Here is a 12304-nt window from a genome sequence, read left to right on the forward strand (position 1 = left end):
TGAGGACGGCCGCCCAGGCTGTTGTGGCTGCTGGGTGTTCAGTAGTGATGGGTACTGTTTGGATTTTGTCCAAGCGATACTTTTGAAACGGTTCCGGTGTCTTTAGAAATGAAAACAACATGGCATTGTTTTTCAAAAACATTAAAGTGTGACGAAGCAGCATCACAGGGTGAAGGGAGCGCTTGAATTAGCCTAAGAGGCTTTATTTCCTTCTGTCTGAAAGTCTGTTTCGACACACAGAGGTAAACACAGATTTCAATGCTCTTCAACATGACCATAGTCTTTTTTCTGAGCATTGTATACGTCACTCTTATCCATCGGCTGTTGAATGAGATCCTTTTGTCAACATGCTATGTTCATATCACGCTTGGAAACGAGCGTTCGAGCGACCGCCTCCTATAAAAGTCTGTGTTTCGACTTTGACCAATTAGGGATTCTGATTTGGTAGTGACGGATGGCTGGCGCCCTTTTTAATTCACAGAAGTGCCACCGTTTGAAAATCTGCCATGGAGGAGAAATTAATAATTGCGGTTTGTGTTCTATGACACCAAGTCCTTCGTATATCAGAATGGAGCTGTGAAAGAAAAAAGCCATGGAGCAAGATTAATAATAATAATAATAATAATGGATTGGATTTATCTGCGCTTTTCAAGACACCCAATGCGCTTACATTGTGTCCATTATTCATTCACTCCTCATTCATACTTGGTGATGGTAAGCTACGGTTGTAGCCACAGCTGCCCTGGGGCAGACTGACAGATTCACTAGATCTATACCTCTGACATTTTACACCAAGCCTCATCCAACTGTGAATACATGCGCTACTATGGGATGGCCACAATCCAATGCTACATGCTAAAAGCGTGTACAAAAAGTCTTGATCAGCACATGCATGAATTCGCCACTCGTGCCTGGTGTGTACGTAGCTTCAGGTACAGCCTTTGACCCGCATGGCCTCACCCATTCCTGTATGAGGCCACCCACAATTGCTGGAAAGGTAAAACGTTTGGCTAGAATTCAGCGACACTGAACAGAATACAAGTGACTGACATGTCCAAAACGGAGCACTGACGTGACGCGCTGAAATCCGCTTTTTTAAGCAGTACCGGGAGTACCACCTGCATTGGTACTGGTACCGACTTGGCAACACGTTTCGATGCCAATCCCTAATGTTCAGCGGGGGACAGGAAGAAGCCTGAGGCTTGTCTGCTCTTTAACAATAGCTGCATTTACATAGACAAAAGTAATCGGAAAGAACGCCTGATCGGAAGAAAAATATGTCATGTAAACACGGCGTTTGGAATACTTTGCCCCGATCAGACTCGTTCAGATAGAAACTTCTTTCCGATCGAGTTAGGTGGCTTATGCCGATTGTTGATCCGATCGGGTTGCATGTAAAGGGTTCATTCCGATCGTGTGTCAGTACAGCTCTGGTTTACGTCACGCATAGACGTTGCGGTGCTCCAGAGAAAGCTTTGGAGCTCAACAGGACCGATCGGCTGCTCCGCGTGAGTGAACCGTGTCTCTGAGCAGAGCAGCCGAAGGGTGGGGGGGTGGGGGGGGCATTACCGTTAAAACAATCACGTGGATTTGTGTTTCCAGTCGTGTCCCGACAAAATAAAGGCTGATGTTATTCCCACATATTTACGTGCAGCCAAGATGCAGATTGCAGAATTTCCCGCATGGATTTTGTGTTTTTTTTTAAAACAAGGCTAATGTTGTTAGCGCGTGTTATCCTGTCCTAACCCTGGCGTCTTCCGGCTCCGTTCCACCACAAAAAAAGCAATGACCACACGGATTAAAAAGAAAATGATGAGCGAACAGGCGCTTCATAATACCCATAACAATAATAAAAGCACGTTTAGAAGATCATCTCGTATATTACGTAGATGCCAGTTATCTACTGTGTGGCAGTTTGTTTACACCGGGACTCATTTCTTCTTCTGGTATTTTCAACACTGACCGAAAGTGAGACCATGTGAACGTTCGTTCTAATCGGAAAATGTTTTTCTGATCCCATGTACACGGTTGAATATTAATCAGACCATTGATCCGATCAAGATATTTTGCACATGTAACCCCGGCTAATGACACAAGGCAACACACACACACACACACAAATGTCCTTCATTGTGCTCTCTCATCCTGCCCCACACACTCCAGTTCATAGTTTTCCAGCTGCAGCGATGCAGGATCAATTCTGTCCATGTAAGTACAAGACGCGCCAGCGGCTTTTCTTGATTTCACTCCAGTGCTGAGTGCTCCTGCTCTGCTGCACAGTGCCTATATTGCATTATTAAGACCCTTCTGTAGCATTCACGTGGCACAAGTTGTCTCCTGGGACTCGGTGTTGTCATGCTTGCCTGGCTCCAAACCACAGAGAGCGTTTACCATCAGCCGGAAGAGAGGGATCCTGGAGCATGCAGCTCCTCTGACTCCTTAAATCACAAGAAACACTGAAATAATAGGCATGTTTCCTGTTTGAACATCGGTAAGGCTTAATGTCACACATCCGTAATGTTCATGATAACAACAAACCTGTCAGCTTTATGGTTAGTGAGCAATTAGTGCGGTGACGGAGGAAAGGCCTCACACGTTTGTGCGTCTGTAAACACTTTTCTCTGATACTGCTGAGACGACATCAATGTAAAGGCAAAAGTGAAAAACTGTCTTTAAGAATGTAGATATTTGTTATTTTGTGTTGCCAAACAGTGCCGACAACCATGAACACAAAGTGTGGACTAGATGAGTGAGTTCAGCCTAAAGTCATTCAGTTAAAATATCCATTTTTTAAATGTAAGGTTGCTCTAGTATTAAAATCCTCAGACATAATGTTGATTTAAAAACCAAAAATAAAATCACAGCAGTGCTTTTCAATGATCTGTCAAAGCTGACTTCTTCATCTTTCAGGTATTCAACTTTAGATCCCATTTTCCCCACTTTATTATTCTTTATTGGTTATGTTATTTTGGTACTTTTGAACTGTTTTGGTAACACAACTGCATGTGGTTTTTACACCACCACATGCAACTATGGCCAATGTAGGGCGGACGACTGCAGTGCAGGTTTAATTCCTGTCAGAGTGTCCTTGGACAAGACACTGAACCTGGTGGTTATAGGTTCATGTTTGACATCAGTGTGTGTGAATGTGTGTGTGTGAATGGCTGAATGGGACTGTGACTGTAAAGCGCTTTGGGTCTTTTAGGAAGGTAGAAAAGCCCTCTAAAAGTATACGCCATTTTTCATTTTTAACCAAAGCCTGAGCCAAAAGAAAGTTTCATTGTTTACATAAGGAACTTTGTCCAATTGACCTGATCTGAAGCCTGAACATCATACGACATGTCCTAAAGTTAAGTCCTGGGGCCTCATTTATAAACGTTGCGTACGCACAAAAGAAGGCGTACGCCACTCTCTACTCAATAATTGAGATTTATAAAAAGCAAACTTGACGGGAAAATGTGCGGTCCTTCACGCAAGCTCTGACCCAGGCGTGCGCACAAAAACGGGTGAAATGAGAAACGGCGACACCGTCGGCAGATGGAAGAAACAAGTAAAAGTGAAAATGACAATACTGCCTCTCATAAATAACATGAAGACTTCACACAGAAAGTCTTACAATTAACAGCCTACACGAAGACCCGTTTGATCGATCAGCAGTGAAACAAACATAAAAATCAAACGAAAAATACAACATAAATTCAAATGAACACTTATTTGCAGAAAGAAAAGTGAAATATGTTCTGCAATATTGGCATGTTGTGCAATTCATCCTCATAAATAATATAGTTAACAGAACGAAATAATGTACAAAACTGATATTCTCGTTAATGTGTCCGTCTGGCGGAGCAAATAGGTGCGGGCGTGCGGACGGACGGACAGATGTACTAATTGTCCACTGGGGAAAGTTGTTTTCGTATTAAAAAATGTTTTCATAAGCTATGGAATTATGGTATTCATACATATGCCTTTAGTTTTTTTATTTTTGATAAAACAATGTATAGCGAATGTCTCAACCATTCAGAAAGCAACAAGAAATAACATTTGCGCTGAACAATTTCCCATTTCCACGTTGATTATTACCGACATCTGTAGCTTGTCAGATGGAACTAAATGGAGGGAAATAAAATGCCCCATCACAATGCGTAATGACGCACAATGGCTGATCTTGCGCACTTAGAAGATGTGGCAAATGGAAGAATTCGGAGTGAACGCATCTTTAGACAGCAAGAAGACTTTCTGGCGAACGAGGACGAGTGGCTTATGAGCCGGTTCCGACTTCCTCCAGCCGTCCTCTTGGACCTCTGCGGGCTTTTGGGGGTGTGTCACCCGGTGCATCTGGCGCGTCGGCGTCCCCCTGCGCCTCAGTCACCACTCCACTTAACAGGGATTCCCCAATTCTTGCCGCTTGTCTCTCATCAAGAGGGGTCAGCTCCGGTGTCCCCCCCCCCCCCCCGTGGCAGACACACTCTGGCGATGCAGCGCCAGACGTTTTTTTGCCTCGACTTTGATGTCCGACCATTTCTTTTGTATTTAACCACGGTCCGAGGTTGTGAGGCTACAGCATTAACGGCGTCTGCCACTCACGTGGCTTTTAGGCATTAGTAATGCCCACACTGTGCCCTCCAAACAACACTTTTCTCCTCTTTTCCACCTCGCCAACGATAACTTCTACTTCACATTGAGTGAAGTTACGTTTTTTTCATTTCCTCTCGGTGTTTGGCATGGTTTCGCAATCAATGAATATTCATTTGTGGGCGTTTCACGGACTATTTATGGGCAACTATGGGCGTGTCATAAAGCCGCAAAAGCTGCGCTGCATTTAGAAGTGGTTGTGATTTATTAAGGGAAAGATGCGTAGGATGTGCGTGCGCACGGTTTTATAAATCCGAATATTTCTGTGCGTAGGCACGTCCTATGTTTCATCCGTACGCCACTTCTGACGCAAATCCTACGCAAATCCTACGCAAAGTTTTATAAATGAGGCCCCTGGTCTCTGGACTTAAAGTCCCACTTCAATCATCTTTTCATCTCAGTTAAAAGCCAAAAATCTCTTTTTCTAGGACATACTTTCTGCAGACCTGCTGGAGTTCATTCAAATCCAGCTCTGAGTTGTGGGCGGGGCTGTTGGCACGGAGCAACAACCAACCTACCCCCCAGTTACTGAAAGCTCGGAGCAGGGACAAACATCATGGTTTTCCATCTGCTCCTGATTCAAAATGACGGGAATAAAGAAATGCAGTTTTACCCTTAATTTTCTTTCATGTATGTCTATCAGCAGAAAAACGCTATAAGACCATGTTAAGAACACCAAAAACACTTCTTAGTAAAAAAGTTAAACTTGTTTTTTAATCGACAGATATGACATCATCCATTAAATAGGGGTCAGGGTCGGAGTTCAGCCTTTAAGTCCAGAGTTCACGGAGAAATGGATGAATGAGGGTATTTATCGACATTTCACACCATGACTGAAGAAACAGACGAGCTTCTTTAAGGACCAACTGAACCGCTGCAGTCGGATCATTTTTAAACTCTTTTTTTTTTTTGTGGTCTTTTTCATGTTTGAGTAAACTTGAACTGTTTAGCTAAATGCTTTAGCATCCTCAGCAGCCAGCTGTTGAGAGTGATTAACCCCTTCATGCTTGAATTCATTTCCAATAATATACGATAATAATCTTCTGTGTATCTTTCCGTAGGTTTCAAATTAGCAACACGCGTGCGGTGTGAAGGGGGATAAGCGATTACTACACTGAACTGTTTAGTGCCCAGCTTTAAATGTGTCCATTTGACTGAAATCGACGCTGAAACAACAAACTCTGAGATGATTTGATTCATGAGGTTTATTTTTTTATCCCGGGATTGGCCGAGGTCTCTCTTCTCCTCCTTCCCTTCACTTCTCCTCATCTTTCCTCGGAGGTGAACGTGAGCTTTGCGGGGTCAGCAGATCGTCTCAAAACACTGCAGTAACAGCACAGAGAGGGGTGGGGGGTGGGGGGGAATGGACAGGAAAAGGTAAACCTAAGTTATTTACTGAACGCCTCATAAATAATAATAATATTTGAAGCAGCTTTGATTATATGATCTTGTTGTCTTTGTGGGAAGTTCTGAGTGGAACAGCCCCCTCTATATTGTGGAGTGGTAAAAAAGATGATGTAAAAAAGCTAATAAGTACTATTTACATTCAGTTATATCTACTTTCTAAATCACAGGAGACATACATGTTTAGGATTCTTCTTATTTTGTCCTTTTTTCGTTTCCCCTATTTTGTTTTGGGTTGTAGAGCTGTGCCGCTTCACAACAGTTTTAGAAAGTAGGCAATTTTTTCTCACATAAAAGGTTTTGCATTTTAATTTTGATACATAATATTTAGCTCCAGAACAGGATGAGGGTTAGTGGAGGGTAGCAGATATGTACGTTTAGTTCCTTGAACTAGACAGTTTGGAGGGGTGGGGTTTAGTTACTCGAATAAAAAAGGTTCTTTTTGCTAAAATTGGACCATTGCTGATTGGTTCATTAAAAAAAAAAAACTTTTGTACCTCTGTCGTGAAGACTGCAACGAGCTGGCAGCTCTACTTCCATCTTTGCAGGTTTTTGTTTCACTACCTTCTCCAGCCGAGCTGCAGAGCCGGACACCAGCTGACTGTGCAGCGCATCAACAATAAAGCTGCAGGATTCCCGCCTTTAGACAAAACCTCCCTGCAGCTTCAACAGAAAGTCATTTTTCAGTGTTTAAAAAAGTTTTTTTAAATGTGACAACGAGCGCCTTCAAAAGCTGCCAAAGCTCTAGATAACCGGACCAAGCTTCCCTCTTCATAATAATTAATAAACTCAACCCATGTCTTCATAAAATAGAGAATAAACCTGATTAAAATGGAAGTTTAGGCTCGAAAATTAAAATGTTGAAAATACGAAAAAAAAGATACAAACAAAAAACTATAACATATAAATAACAACAAAAGAAGATTTATATATAAAAAATGTTCTTTGATAAACACAATTAAACTTTAAATTCTAGATAATAGGTTAAGGAGTTAAAATGCACCTCTTTCTGCTGAAAGGCTTTATTCTACTAATGTTTAATTGTGAACCGTTTAATAACTTTTATCACTCGTTCAAAATCAATAAAGCATAAATCCAATTTAATGTTAGATAAATGTGGAATTGACAGCTATTTAAATATTTAAAAAAAACGCCCCTCTCACCCTCCACGGGTGGTTTCTCCTCCAAGCTGGGGTCCTCTACCAGAGGCCTGGGAGCTTGAGGGTCCTGCAGTATCTTAGCTGTTCTTAGCACTGCGCTTTTGTGGACTGAGAGGTCTGAGGTCTTTCCAGGTATCTGTTATAGCCACTCCTCCAGCTTGGGGGTTACTGCCCCGAGTGCTCCAATTACCACAGGCACCACTGTCACCTTCACTTTCCAGGCTATCTCCAGTTCTTCTCTGAGTCCCTGGTATTTCTCCAGTTTCTCATGTTCCTTCTTCCTGATGTTCCCATCGCTTGGCACTGCCACATCCACCACAACGGCTTTCCTCTGTTCTTTATCCAACACTACAATGTCTGGTTGGTTCGCCATTACCATCCTATCAGTCTGGATCTGGAAGTCCCACAGGATCTTTGCCCTCTCATTCTCTACCACCTTCTGAGGTGTTTCCCATTTGGACCTTGGGGTTTCCAGTCCATATTCTGCACACATGTTCCTGTATATTATTCCAGCCACTTGATTGTGGCGCTCCATGTATGCTTTCCCTGCCAGCATCTTTCACCCTGCAGTTATGTGCTGGATTGTTTCAGGCGCCTCTTTGCACAGCCTACACCTTGGGTCTTGTCTGGTGTGGTAGATCTACACCTTGGGCATGTCTGGTGTGGTGGATCTAGACCTTGGGTCTTGTCTGGTGTGGTAGATCTACACCTTGGGTCTTGTCTGGTGTGGTAGATCTACACCTTGGGTCTTGTCTGGTGTGGTAGATCTACACCTTGGGTCTTGTCTGGTGTGGTAGATCTACACCTTGGGTCTTGTCTGGTGTGGTAGATCTAAACCTCCATCACTCTGGTGCTCAGGGCTTGTTCCTGAGCTGCCAGGATGAGTGCTTCAGTGCTGTCCTGTAGGCCAGCCCTTTCTAGCCATTGGTAGGACTTCTTGATATCAGCCACTTCAGTGGTTGCCATTTGCCTGTGGGATTGCAAGGTACTTTTAACTGTCCTTAATATCTGCCACTGATCCCTCTGGGAGTGAGACCCCTCCTGTATGGACTACCCTGCCTCTCTTTGTCACCATCCGACTGCATTTCTTGAGTCTGAATGTCACCCCAATGTCAGTACTGTAGATACTGGTGGGGTGGATCAGGGAGTCAATGTCGCGGTCGCTCTTAGCATATAGCTTGATGCCCTCCATGTTGAGGAGGTGACTGATGGTGGCCCCATTTCTTCTATTTCTAAAGATGTTTGAACTGGAACATTTTCAGAAATAGAAGATAAACCAAATCCAGTTGACTGCTTTTTTTAAACCTACTACTTGGAAACACTCGTGTCAGTCTGTGTGTGGTTGTGGGGACATTGTTCTTGCGTTCTTGGAGAGGAAGGCAGCAGCTGGTTGCAGCGTGTCATGTCCCCAATTACCTTGCATCATGTCAGAGAGCTGTGATTGGACAAACGCCCGTCACCCGTTGTAAGGCTTCACTGTAGTTCACGGAAAATGCCTCACAGTCGTAGAAGCTTTACCCTCTGAGGGCAACAGCTTTAAATATATGCAACGTTCAGAGTAGAGAGTCTCTAAGACTGTTTCCACTGAATATCCTTTATTCAGATGTCTATACAAAACACCATCAGCTATTTTCCTCCATGACAAGATTATATAGACAAAAAAAAGATCATTATACTGTAGATCCTAATGAAACGGACGAATTTACCGTTTTTAGTCACATTATGGCCTCAATACAAAAAAGGTGTTCCAGGTTGACGTGTCACAGTTGAATTTTTGCTACAGAACAACAAAAGACGATCAGTTTTCCTACATTTTCCTTAGGCTTCTGTATCAGCCTGGTAGAGAAGGATTCACCTTAGACTGGACCGAAAATGAAGGTGCAAAAGTCCAGACAAATATTTGTGCTTTTAAATCAGGATGAGTCAACCAGTCTGTTATCTGGGACATAAAAAGAAAGAAAAATATTTACAGTAAAGGTGAAGACCTTTAAAACAAGCCTTTTTTAAGTAACAAATAAATCAACTAATTGTTACATAAACTATTAAGAGTTAAATGCAAATACATCTTTGTTTCCAAATGTCCCTGTCTGTGTTTTTTTTAATTGTTTTTCAAATCAATACATTTGGCAAAGGAACAAAAAGCTTCTCTTTGTTTGATTTATGTGTTTTTCTTAATATTTCATCCAGTTTCTGTTTTGTTAAATTTAGGTTGTTTTCTTTCAGTTTCAGTCCAGAATCTAATTTGATTAAACAAATAATAAATAAATGACTTTATTGTCGGTGTTACGGCCCCCGACAGGCAGACCTGTCCCAGTCTAGGGGTAAATCAAAAAGGGGCCAAACATATGGACAATGGACCAAATAAGTTAAGGAACAGTTTATTATGAGGAAGAAGTATCCTGTGAAACAAAAGAAAATAGATAATTACTGTGCTGGTCCCAACAATAGACAAAACAGAGGGATTGGAACCTTGGCCAAACATAAAATAAGTCAGGAAGACTACTGACCCAGCCACGTTGACCGTCGGAGTCAGCAGCTCCCTGCTAAGGCTGCCTAACAGAATCTATCTATCGAAAAGAAATAAACAAAGCCCGTAAATGAGGACTACCAAGGTCCAACCCCCAAACTAAAATAACAAAACCCAGCAGTATAAGACTGCTGAGGACCAAGAGGGAATCAGAAGAGAAACAACCAACCAGCACAGCTCCAACACAAAACAACTGCTCCTCAGCCTCCTGCCTGCCTTCTCTGCAGGTCTTCCCTGACTTAAATAACTGGCAGGTGCTGATCAAGACTATTGGCTTCACCTGCCAGGTGAGCAGAGTGTTGGAATGCAGCAGCAGCAGCAGCAGCAGCAGCAGCAGCAGCAGCAGCAGCAGCAGCAGCAGCAGCAGCAGCAGCAGCAGCAGCAGCAGCAGCAGCAGCAGCAGCAGCACATAACACCTCCATCCTTAGCTTGTGAACATGGGGGTCTCTGCAGGGAAAAAAAAGAAATAAAAAAAACAAAACAACACATGTTCACAAGCAACGAGACAATGCGTCAGCCATTATGTTTTCAGGGCCCTTGATGTGACGGACATCCAGATTGAAACCCTGCAGGATAAGTGCCCAACGCATCAACCTCTGGTTAGCATTTTTCATACGTCCAAGAAAAACTAAAGGGTTATGGTCGGTGTAAACAATGGTTGGGTGGGAGGCAGATCCCACATAGACCTCAAAATGCTGAAGAGCAAGAATTAGAGCCAAGGCCTCTTTTTCAATCGTAGAATATATTCGCTGATGTCTGTTGAACTTCCGGGAAAAATAGGATACAGGGTGTTCAATCCCATCTTCTCCACTCTGGAGAAGGACAGCCCCAGCTCCAGTGTCACAGGCATCCACTGCGATTTTAAAGGGTCGACTGAACACTGGTGCTGCCAAAACAGGAGCATTTGCCAACAATGCCTTGATGGAGTCAAAAGCATGTTGACAAGTGCTTGACCACACAAAAGGAATCATGGGACTCAGCAACTGTGTCAAAGGAGCGGCAACAGATGAAAAGTTCTTACAAAAACTCCTATAATAACCGGCCATTCCTAAAAATCGACGCAATTCACGTCGTGTTGTGGGAGGCGAAAAAGACAGAATGGCCTCAACTTTTGTGTTAACTGGACGGACCTGGCCTTGCCCCACAATCTTTCCAAGGTACGTTATAGTCGCCCGGCCAAACTCGCACTTGGCGAGATTGAGAGTCAAACCAGCAGAGCAAAACCTGTCAAACACCATACTCAGCATTCCAACGTGATCTTCCCAAGAATCAGAGTAGACAACAACATCATCCAGGTAGGCTTCACAACACTGTAAACCAGACAAAACAGTGTTGACCAGGCGCTGAAAGGTAGCAGGAGCATTTCGCACCCCAAACGGCATAACTGTGTACTGCAGGAAGGTATCAGGTGTCACGAATGCTGAAATTTCCTGTGCACGATGAGTTAATGGCACCTGCCAATAACCTTTTAATAGATCAAGTTTTGTGACATACCTTGCCCCACCAACATGATCTACACAGTCCTCTACTCTGGGTAAAGGGTAACAGTCAGGTTTAGTGATGTCGTTGACCTTCCTGAAGTCAGTGCAGAACCTGTCTGAGCCATCTGATTTAATTGCCAACAGACAGGGCGAACTCCAAGCACTAGAGCTTGGCACTGCAATGCCATGCTCTAGCATATAAGCTACCTGTTGTTGTAGGCGAGCACGTTTCTCTGGGTTCACTCGATAAGGATGTTGTTTAATTGGGAGAGAATCTCCTACATCGATGTCATGCTCGATGATATTGGTACGGGATGGCGTATCTGCAAACAATGTAGGATGTGAGTTTATCAGCTCAATCACGTCATCCCGCTGAAAGGAGGGGAGATAGGACAGGTTTGAATCTAAACTAGTTAAATACTCAGAATTTGTTAATCGACCACAGATAACTGCACTGGAGGGGGCAATGCCATCATCATGTGATCCCACCTGATCTTCCACAATGTCCCCACCTTCAGCACTGGACTGGGTTAGAGGGAGAGCGTTGGTCAGCATAACTGTGTGCATTTCCTGTGAAGATATAGCATTCTGGCGGCGAACATAGGGCTTCAGCATATTCACATGGCATAACCGGCTTTTACGTCCCCGATCAGGAGTAGCAATTATGTAATTGCGGTCATTAATCTTTTCCTTCACAGTATAAGGCCCACTGTACCCAGCTTGCAAAGCAGATCCTGGCACCGGTAACAGGACCAAGACTTCCTCTCCAGGGCTAAAGCTCCTCTCTTTGGCGTTTTTATCGTACCAGCGTTTCATCCTGAACTGCGTAGCCGTCAAGTTTTGTTTTGCAATCTCACAAGCCCGATGGAGTCTGGTACGAAAGTTGCACACATAATCCAGAACATTTACTGGTTTATTATTGCGAAGCCACTTCTGCTTTAAAAGATTTAGTGGCCCACGCACAGTGTGTGCAAACACCAGCTCTGCTGGGCTAAACCCAACTGACTCCTGCACAACCTCACGAGCAGCAAAGAGGAGGAAGGGGACCCCTTCATCCCATTCATTATTGTACTCTAAGCAATAAGCACGAAGCATGGTTT

The 12304-nt window shown here is 43.5% G+C and overlaps 1 protein-coding gene across 8 annotated transcripts in view; it reads left to right on the top strand.

Annotated features, from left to right (window-relative positions):
* The window catches only part of sptbn4b (spectrin, beta, non-erythrocytic 4b), a 100890-nt gene that overhangs the window by 10439 nt on the left and 78147 nt on the right, over positions 1-12304 (top strand). The gene's annotated exons all lie outside the window — the stretch shown is intronic.

The sequence above is a fragment of the Oryzias latipes genome, chromosome 13 (genome assembly GCF_053564925.1).
Source record: "Oryzias latipes strain Hd-rR chromosome 13, Olatipes_Hd-rR_3.1".
In the NCBI taxonomy this organism is placed as follows: Eukaryota; Metazoa; Chordata; class Actinopteri; order Beloniformes; family Adrianichthyidae; genus Oryzias; species Oryzias latipes.